General features: G+C 38.2%; 2 long non-coding RNA genes across 2 annotated transcripts; both read left to right on the plus strand.

Moving 5' to 3' along the window:
- The first annotated feature begins 3,643 nt into the window (after positions 1-3,643).
- On the plus strand, positions 3,644-4,821 carry LOC309501884. The gene is made up of 2 exons (XR_014207032.1): positions 3,644-3,862; positions 4,129-4,821. It is a non-coding gene; the product is annotated as an uncharacterized lncRNA (long non-coding RNA).
- Positions 4,822-9,060: 4,239 nt separating this feature from the next.
- LOC309502035 lies at positions 9,061-10,121 on the plus strand. Its single transcript, XR_014207069.1, has 4 exons — positions 9,061-9,177; positions 9,262-9,372; positions 9,478-9,561; positions 9,897-10,121. It is a non-coding gene; the product is annotated as an uncharacterized lncRNA (long non-coding RNA).
- The last annotated feature ends 1,183 nt before the right edge of the window (positions 10,122-11,304 follow it).

The raw sequence follows: 11,304 nt of genomic DNA on the forward strand, positions 1-11,304 counted from the left end.
AAATGCATCATCGAGCATTGACATTGTTTTAACATAAATATCTACTCCAGGTAGAATAGCATACATTTATGTTCGTACTCTCCCACTGCGCAATGTGTCGTCGTAGTGACGTCATTTTCATGTAATTTTTGGACGTCCAAATTTGGTCCATTGAAGGGGTTGTTTTGTAACGCCAGGCGACGTCTTTTTTCGACGTCTTCCGCACGTCTAATGTTGACGTCCGTCCACAAAAGTTTGTTTACAATAAATCACGCTCAGTGCTCTCAAACAAAACAGTGGCTTCTCACACTCACACACTCACACTCACACACACTCACACACACACACACTCTCACACACACCTTGCTTTACCTGGGAATCGAACTCATGATCTTCTGTTCCAAGCGCCAACGCTCTACTGTTTGAGCTACAGCATCAGTCTTGTATGCGTTTCCAGTTATCAGTCTAAACATGTTGAATTATTAAATCAAACAACAAAATTGTTGATAAATGTGTAAATAAAACACGAAGAGCCTCTGAAGACGCGTTTACACACATCTGGAGGCCATGCGGCACGAATGAGGCGAATTGAGCGTCTGGCGCGAGTGATTTGAGGGTGAGAGAGTGAGATAATTTCTGATTATCGCGTTTAGGCTAAAAATAGGTTCGGCGCTTGGAACAAGATCACGAGCATCTTGCAGTACATTTTAAATATTTTAAATATAATATTTTAAATATTTTAAAAATATATTTTAAATAGCGATTTTGAAACGTGGATGGAGCAGTGAATAGGTTCAGTACACAGCAAAATGACATGACAAACTCGCGTTTTGGAAAAGAGCTCTTCATTTGTAAATTAAACAAATATTAATAATCATGTAAATTTCCTGCACCTGTCATAGACGTCCAAATGACGTCCAAAAAAATGACCCAGTTCAGGTCCAATGTTGAACGTAAATATGACGTCCAAGTTGGGTCATGGTTGGACGTCCAAATAGTGGACCTAGTTTGGACGTCGAAAAAATTACCCAGTTCAAAGGTCCAATGTTGAACGTCAATATGACGTCCAAGTTGGGTCATGGTTGGACGTCCAAATAGTGGACCTAGTTTGGACGTCGAATAGATGTCCAGAATTGGTCATGAACCGACGGACCCAATATAGACATGATCTGCATGTCTATCCGACGTCCAATGTTTAGTGGGCTATTTGAATTATATATCAATACTTTATAGTATCACAACCTACATAGCGAGCAAACAATGTTTCTGGGTAAATAACGGAGTGAGAAGCAGACGGAGGCGGAGCTGGGAGCTCAACACACTGCCACTCCAGGCAGCTGCGCAGCTTGTCTCCTCTTCTGCTGCAGTTCTCCCCAGAGTCAGAAGTTTACATGAAAACACTGTATATTTCCCTCCATTGTCAAAATCTAACACCCGCGGAAACACAGATCGTTAGCGCCTATTTTACCACAATGTTATGCAAATTAGCTCGCGCACGCTCTTACATTAAGTACAGGATTGTTCTCAGTTTAATGCACATCTTAATGATTGAAAATGACTTATTTTAAAAACGTAATTCAAAGACTGAATGTCTAGTTTGGCGGTTAGTGTACCCTGTGATTCTATAGTCGGCATTTATTTTAAACAGACAAATAATCATCAATTATCTTGTACTTTTGACAATAAAACAAAAATATATTAATCAGAGTGTGGCTTATTTTGTTTACATTTTAAGTGTTTTTATGATAAAAATGCAATACCCCACCCATTGGTATCACTATGGTATTTGGTACGGGGGCCCAGCAAGATGGTTTGTACCCAGGGCCCAAAATTTGGTGCTACGCCCCTGACGGTAAGAACAGAAGGACAAACATGCTGTGGCAATTATTCTGCCGGTTACATTCGTATGTTCTTTCGCATTAAATAAAATGATTTAAAGCTCAGTAAGGATTATACAGATAAAATAAAACATACACAAACCTGAATTTCACAGAGGAAATGTACCAATTCTGCGCCGCTGAGGAGAGGAGAGGAGAACTGTTCTGGACTGGAGAGAGTTCAAACAACGCTCGCTCACTCAACTGTTGAGTGTCGTCACGTCAGAGGGTGGGGGAGGGGTGCATTGTTTTAATAGAGTAAACTCAATCAATTTCTTATGTGTCTTAAATATTAATAATATTGATTTTAATTAAGTAATATTTGTGGTTCTTGAAACAGATCAGTTTAATTATCCATTCTCAAATATTGTGATGGAAATTTGTAGTTATTTGTTATTTTGTGATACTATAATTTTTACAAGATTTTAACAGTTAAAAGACTGAAAATGTTTTACCAGTAAAATCCTTGCAATGCCTTGCTGCCCGTTTGAATAAATCTTTACTTCCAACACCCTTGACTTAGTTTTTATTCATTTGTAAATATATTCAGATAGTATTCATCCTAATGCATTACAGTTTACTGTTACAGTTTTTCTCAATCGATTTGGTACATTTCTCCAAACTCAGGTAACTGCTCTCAAAACAGTTAACACAGTGATCTGTACACTTTGTAATTGTCCTAAACAGATAGTAAATGCTCCTTCATTTCATACAAATTACAAATCAAAAGCATAATTTTCTCAAAACACTGTGCACAAAATTCCCTAATGTTATCACAGCAGTTCATACAGCCAACCAAATCTTTAATATATCAGGAAAAACATTTGCAACTTTTTCATTGGTCTTCACAAAGATCACAAGCATTTTTGTACCATTTTCAAAACACAACAAACAAAACTCTGTGAATTGTAAAATAGTCAGTTGCACCCCTTATGTCCTCAATTAACCCAAAATTGATATCTGATGAGTTAGTAATCCACTTAACACAGAAAAAGCCAATTTCCTAATTGTTCACACAGCTGTCTTAATTACAACAACTACAAAAGGGGAAGAGAAAAACAACAAAGAAGATGAATGTGGAGAAAAGACAATAAAAAAGAAGAAAAATGAGCAGTGGAAATGGAAGAGGTGTAAGAGTGAGAGGTGGTGGACAGGGCAGAGGGAGAAGAAGAGGAGATGGAGAAAGAGCAAGAAGAGCTGAAGATGTAGGAGAACGAGAAAGAAGAGCTGAAGATGTAGGAGAAAGAAGAGCTGAGGATGTAGGAGAAAGAGAAGGAAGAGCTGAGGGTGTAGGAAGAGGAGAAGATAGAGGAGTAGAGGGAGAAGAGATGGATAGATTGGAGGGCAATGGTATAGTGGAAAGAGAAAGAGTAGAAAATATAAGAAGAGATGGACCGAGAGGAAGAGGAGGGCAAGGTGTTAGAGGAGGGCAAGGTGTTAGAGGTGGGAGAAGAGGTAGAAGGATAGGGTACACACGTGTTTCAAATGAAATCAGAGCCACACTTATTGACCATGTCATAAATCATGGTCTCTCACTGAGAGAAGCTGGGCAGAGAGTTCAGCCCAATATAAACAGATCCACAGTGGCTTCAATTATCCGCACATTTCAGAGGGAAAACCGGTAAGTAACTATATCATTCAACTTCTACAATGAGAGTCCATGTAGTCTTGTTTGACACAGGTTTAGATTTCTACAGTAAATGTTCCTGCTTGTCCAAACATTTTTCAGAATTGAAGTTAGAGAACATTCAGGTGTACGAACAAGACTTTTTTCAATTGAACAAGAGCATGCCATTGTTGACATGGTGGTCCAGAACAACACCCTTCGCCTCAGAGAAATTCAGCAAAGAATAACAGAGGACAATCAACTGTTCCACAATATCCACCAATGCAGTCTCTCCACAATTGTTCTAAGGAGAAATGCAATCCGAATGAAGCAAGTATACAAAGTGCCCTTTGAGAGGAACTCTGTTAGAGTGAAGGAGTTGCGATTCCAGTTTGTTCAAGTATGTGCAACCCAATTACTGCACTTTTACTGTCAACACAAAGATATATTTTTCCTGAATTTTAAGTGTCCATAAACTATTCCATGCTACTGTAAGTGAAAAGATTTGATTGCACATTGAAAAGAACATTGATTGCAGTCAATACTACTGTGAAACTGTTGCTGAAGTTTGAGTTCACACTTTGAAGCAGCAGTATACATAGATATGCCTCCATTACTGTAAAACACTAACTTACTGTATTGTACCTTGTGTTCTTTTTACTCTAGAGAATCTTGGAGTTGGATAGCAGTGCAACTCATTATGAGTACCTGTATATTGATGAAGCAGGCTTCAATCTTCACAAAAAAAGAATAGGGAGAAATGTGATTGGCCATCGTGCTACAGTCAATGTCCCTGGACAACGAGGAGGCAACATCACTCTCTGTGCCGCGATTTCTACAACTGGTGTTGTGGCACACAATGCTGTCTTGGGACCATACAACACAGCAAGGCTCCTAAATTTTTTTAAACCTCCTCAATGAAATCCTATTTCCGCAGGGTGATCAGGAGCAAATGGTGCGGAATTTTGTAGTTGTTTGGGACAATGTCCAATTCCACCATTCAGCACTGGTGCGAGAGTGGTTTGAGAATCACCCACATTTCAGGATGGTGTTCCTTCCACCATATTCTCCTTTCCTGAATCCAATTGAGGAATTCTTCTCCTCTTGGAGATGGAAAGTACATGATCGCAACCCTTACAACCAAGTAAGTCTTCTTCAAGCGATGGAAGAGGCCTGTGGAGATATTGGGGCACAAGCATGTCAAGGATGGATACAGCATTCAAGGCGTTTTTTCCCACGATGCATGACTCGTGAAAATATTTTTTGTGATGTTGATGAAATTCTCTGGCCAGATGTAATTGAGAGGCATGATCAATAAATTAATTGATTCAATTAATGCAGGTTTTTTTTTTTTTTTTTTTACCTATGTACTTATTTGCATTAAAAAAGAAATTGTGCGGTGACAACTCATTGTTATACACCTGAACTCCTCATTAAATAACTTAATGAAAAACATGTATTTTCAATTATTTCTTTGTGTATCTTTTGCTGAATTTGTTATCAAATCAACAGAGAACACACTTTTAGTTTTGAAGTTAATATTGAATTTGAATAAATGTATTACTAGAATAAAATGCTGTGTTTCATTGTGCAGTGAATACTTAACTGTTTCGTCAACATAAGAGTGCATTTAGTTTGCTGTGTTAACTGTTTTGAGAGCTGTTACCTGAGTTTGGAGAAATGTACCAAATCGATTGAGAAAAACTGTAAAATTATTCTTTACAGGATTGTATTGGCAACTTTAGTTGTCAAGTAAATTTTGTATTTTAGTGACATTACAACATTTTGCTGCAAAATAAATTACAAGTTTTTTTTTTAAGTTACTGTAAAACAATTAAACAATTGTACAGTACTATAATGTAATACATTTTACAGCAATTAACAACATTATTACACAATGTAATTTCTGTAAATTCTGCAGTACATTTTGTACAGTTTAACCCCGCCCATCTTATTACCTGTTTGATTCATTTGCCCCACCTGTCCTCCCTCGTTACCTGCCTTGTTCTTGTGTTTGCAGTCCTGTCCTGGGTTGTCATTGTATGATTAATTGTAGGATTAGTTAAAGAAGTCTGTATGTCTTGCCTGTTCATGTCCTGCCTTGACTGATGAATCATTATTTCAAACTGATTAAAAAAAATATTCAAACTAATTCATATTTTGATAGACTGCAGCTACTGTATTAATTGTTAAAATCTCTAGTAAATGAACATGTTAATTTGTTTAGTTGTCTATTCAGAATCGGTATTTCTATTTTAAACAAAAATGTTGTGATATCCAGAATCGTGCAGCTGTTCATTTAAATGTTGAAACCTGTGGTTTTGTGGCTCTGCATGACCATGATTAGATGAAATCACACAGACAAGCTCTGCCCTCTTGAAGATACATGTTGAGAGCGCCATCAGACACAACAACGATTGCTACGTTTTTGACAGTCTTGTCCCTTTCACCTTGTGGGTCACTCATCCACATGTGGCCTTAAAGGACAAGTTCGGTATTTTACACTTAAAGCCCTGTTTTCAGATAGTTTCTGATGAAATACAATGGTTAAGATTGAAATTTGGACAAATGCTGCTGGCCCGAGAATTTTCGGTTTCTGTGGTAGCAGAGCGGCCTTAAAGACCACCGAGTGGTCAGGGGTGTTCACTGATATGCTCACACATAAATCGCTGCAAAAGATGCTTTCCAACAGGTTTTATTGTAGTTTTTCATCCAATACAAGTCAATGGAGTTTCACGTCTTTGTAAACGAAAGTTTAATGCGTTTTAGGAAGGATTATTCCAGTGCACCTATGCAACCATTGTGGAGGTGGGGGGTGGGGGGGGGGTGCTACCACAGAAACCGAAAATTCTCGGGCCAGCAGCATTTGTCCAAATTTGTCCAAATAACAAAGAGTGAAAAATTTAAGGGGGTCTGAATACTTTCCGTACTCACTGTATATATATTTGTTTTTGTTTTTTTGTACAGTACATGGACAGTATACACCAGAATGCATTTCGAAATAAAACAATATGTTTGTCCCCACTGTCATGACTGTCAGTATTTTCATCGAATATTTTATAACTACAGACTTGCGTGTGCACTGCATGTTTAAGTGTGTGTGGTTTTCAGGGTTTGTGGGTTGAGGAGATGAGGCGAGGACTCAAGTGCAGGAAACAATGGCTTCTTTAATAAAAAACAAGAACAAAACTATCCCGAGGGGGAAAACAAGAGGCTTGGCTTGGCACGGCTTGGCACAACACGTAAGGTACATTCAACAACGATCCAGCACAGGACTGCTAACACAGGGAGAATAAACACGACAGGTACAGGCTGATGTAAACGGACCGTGTGCTACACAGAACACAACAACACACGCAGACAACAGAGCACACAAGAACGAGCGAAATCTCATCCTGTGCGCTCACAACAGAGTACAAACACGCGGAGCATGAGTGTCCGAATCCCGACACCGAGCGGAAGCCAAACTAGACCGATGTGCCGTGATCCGAACACCACGCACCGCACATGTAACAAGGCGAGAATGCTCGAAACCGCGCGCCCACACATACACATAACAAAACAGGAGTGTCAGGGCTCTGTCACAAAACCAAGAAATAACCTAGACAGAAGTGACAGAACCCTGCCAGTGGTACTCCTGGATTTATAAACACAGGTTGGGCAGCCAGTTAAAGAAGTCCAAATTAGTTTTTATTGACTCCTATTTTTCTTCATCGGAAATGCACTCCAGGTGGAAGTCATTTCGGGATTTGACAAAAATTGCTTTGCTGTTACACTTTGACTGACTAATGATAAAAGAAACCGCAGATGGAAATTACACCTGGAAATATAAAAACAAAATAGATAAGTCAGTATATAACAATATAAATGCCCAACATGTTGTAAGAAGTCATTAACAATACTTATCCAAACTACATGTAATGCATTTAGTGAGCTAATAGATTGGTTCTGGTGGTTGTACTTTCTTCACTTTATTACACTGTAAGTGGATTTACAGTCAAAGACTAAGAACCAGATATGAGGAATGAAGACCAGGAGTCAGAATTATAATAAATTGAAGAAAAGTTTTACTGAAGATAGTTTGCAGTTTCATCAGCAGAAGTTCAGCTTCAAGACTCACATGGGAGTTCGTAGGCCACTCCTCTAACATAGATCACAGCAGTTATACCCTTCAACACACACACACACACACACACACACACACACACGCGCACGCGCACGCGCACACACACACAAACACACACACACACACACACACACACACACACACACACACACACACACACACACACACACACACACACACACACACACACACACACACACACACACACACACACACACACAGAGCAGTTATACCCTTCACCAAGGTCTAAGCTACGTCCTTGCTTCAGGTTGAATGATTCTCATTGGCTAAGAAATAGATAAACATAGTAATTTTCCACACATATACAGATAGACTGAAGCATATCTCCGTCGATTATGCGGCTGACACTCAGACCCTGAAATTAGACATGTCGTGACCTTCCAGATCGCAGATTTAGGTTGCTGGGCGCGAGCATGTCCCGAACAACAACTCAGTCAATCTCCAATAATGTCACTTTTAACCTGATCCTGTTATGTCTGTTACCAGTCCAGCTGTAAATGACTGTTACCAGTCCAGTTTATTCCAGTTTGGTAAACCACCAGCAGTTGGTTACTACCCAGCTGTGAAGTTTATGAGGGGGTAAACCATTTCTACTGAAATTTAACCCAGCAGTGGGTTACACAAAACTTGAAAATAACCCAACAAAATGACCCAATAGACAGAACCCAGTGGTCTGGATAAAAAATAACCCAGCACAGCCCAGCATTGATGCTTTTAATGTACTTGCCGTTAAATACTATTATTTGATTTAGACTGTTTAATTTCCATTCACTTCCTAAATTACCAATATATATAATTCAATAATTTATATAGCCTAAATAAAATCTATAAATTAAATTTGCTTGAAATGGAAATAACCCATAATGAGCAAAATTTTTTGTCGTTTAGCGTTTAGTCAGTGTGAGCAGAATTTGGGTTAAATTGAAGAAAATGGGTTAAAAAATCACAGACCTATGGCCACCAAAGCACTTTACATGCCTCACATTCACCCATTCACACACCAACGGCAGTGTCAGCCATGCAAGGCGTCATCCAGCTCGTCGGGAGCAGCTGGGGTTAGGTGTCCTGCTCGTGGACACCTCGACACTTGGTCAGGTGGAACCGGGGATTGAACATGAACCACTGCCGCCCCGAGGAGTGTAGGATCTGTAGAATGGGTTTGCCAAAACAGTTAACCAAAGAAAATCATTTCTTGTTACAGTATAAATTATTTATCTCAAACGATAACCTCAATGTTATAAATCTGCATGAGCATGTGTGTGAGACAACATTTGAGATATGTTAACAAAGAGCAGCATGGATTACTAGGAATAATCCAAGGAATAATTTATTGCGTAATCATTAAAATGCTTCTGGAGAAGTACTGGGAGGGAGACAAAGCGCTTTTCCAAATGAGCCCCAACCTGTTTAAGTTTCAGATTTCCTTCTGCACAACGAGTCCTACACCCACCCCTTTCTGAACAGACATAAAAGAAACTGAAGCATTCTTTCCGTATAGTCACTCAGTTCCTGACACATGATGAATCTGCAGGTCTCCGTCGTTCTTCTTTTCATTTCTCTCACTGGAGGTACAGAAAACAGCAAGTATTGAAATGTATTATTTGCTTATCATACTGTAGAGCACTAACTCAAAGTCTCTCTCTGTCTGTAAGGTTATTCTCTCAAGTGTTACTCCTGCATACCTGATTTGACGGGTTCCTGTGCAGCAAAAGAGGAGACATGTCTAGATGGAGTTTCTAAATGTTATACAGTGAAATCCATTGGTAAGTCCAGTATAATGTGGAAATCTGCTGTATAAGTGATACCGCTGGAGAGAAAGCATACTTGTTAACTGCTAATCTTGGAATTGTTTTATTATCTAATTATAGAGTCCATCACAGTTAAAGGGTGCACACCTCTATGTGTACCAGAGACTATGAGCTGCTGTGACACTGATCTTTGCAATGCTGCAGGTATTGGCCTTTGTTTGATCATGCGCTAGCAGTTTGATTTCATCCACAGTAACTTAAAATCAGGAAATTATACAAACAATAATTCAATATGAACAAGTGATTGTTAATAAGCAGCACAATATCAAAAGTAGTCAAAAATAGTGTAAAGTTATAGCAACATGAAAAGGAGAAGCTTATGAATTAGTCTAGTACTTTCAGAGTTTTATTGTTTTTAAAAAACTGTGAGAAATTGATCAACAATGAACATGCAGTTTTCATAACTATTTTTATCAATATTATTGTAAGTATTAGTAGTGGAGTGTTAATAATACTGATTTCCTTCCTGTCTTGATTAGATGGAGTGTATAAGGGAAGCTTCCTCTTGCTCGTGTCTCCTCTGCTCTTCTACTTCCTGTTTCAGTGAGTCCAGCTGAACTTCAGATTCTACAGCAAAGACCATCAAACAAACTCAATATGATACACAATCTGAATAAAGCTTGTTTGTTGCTCTGCTGTTATTAGGTTTAAGGAACTGAAAATATGTACTTTTTTAACATTAAAATTGTATTGCTTTAAAACTACCACATGACTTTTATTTGCATAAAGGAAAAGTTATTATAGAATGTAATGAAGAATTAAACAAAAACGTTGCCTTTTTTAAAAGTGTGATGAACGTCTGTAATAAAATATTTACTCAAAACTCATGATCTGAAAGGGCACAGCAACTAAATCACCTATGTTGAAGGTAAGGTTTAGGTTAACATTACATTAGCCAAACAAGCTAGCCAGCTACCTCTGCCTTGCTGACTGAAATACATCTGTTTATCCAATTACATTTTTGTAAACACATGCAAGACATTTCATGTGAGCATGCAATGCACTTCATATATATATTAAACGCAGTTCCAATGCAGCAATTTACATAAGATTTTCACCAAATTTTTTTATCAGACATCAATTTTAACTTCTTTAATCTACACAGACAAATACATCATAATTTTACAGGGGTGGCTTTTGGAATAAACTGCTGCTTCAATGTATATAAAGGTATTACAGTTTTTCTCGATTGTTTACACACATTGGGTCTCATTCATGAAACATTCGTAAATATACGAGTAAATATGTGAGTGATTTGCGCGTAAAGAGACATTCCCGAAAATGTTTCTCCTGATTCACAAATACTTCGTAAACGTCAGATTTGATAGTGAAATGTGTGTGTGGGTTAATGAATTCCAATCAGTCGTAAATGGGACGGGCGTGCACGTTCATTCTCTCAATTACCATAAATCCCGCGGCCGCCCATTAAAACCGACTGACAACTATATATGGGCATTATATTATGACACCAAACGAAGGATTTCATATGTCTTCTCAAAAGCGAAATTGAAGTTTTATTATCAGAAGTTCATTCAAAACGCCACATTTTATTTTCAAGCGTACATTGTGGCGTATCAGGTCCTAAAAAAAAAAAGGATTTTTTAGGTAATAATGCTTTTACCTAAATGCTTTAGGTAAAATGCTTGGCAGATGCAGTTAATGGAGTTTCATCTGTTAATCGAACAGTCCCAGAAGTGAAAAGAAAATGGTTCGACATGAAGCTTGACTGCAACACTTGTGACTTGCGGACTTAAAAATGAATAAACAGCTGAATATAAAAAATATAAAAAAAGACTTGCGGACTTGTGTTCCGTTTGCAGATGCTATTACTGGCTCTCGTAATAAAAGTAAAAAGAAAACCCGTATGTAATTACTATATATAATATT

This window comes from Leuciscus leuciscus (assembly GCF_965113295.1).
Source record: "Leuciscus leuciscus genome assembly, chromosome: 6".
In the NCBI taxonomy this organism is placed as follows: Eukaryota; Metazoa; Chordata; class Actinopteri; order Cypriniformes; family Leuciscidae; genus Leuciscus; species Leuciscus leuciscus.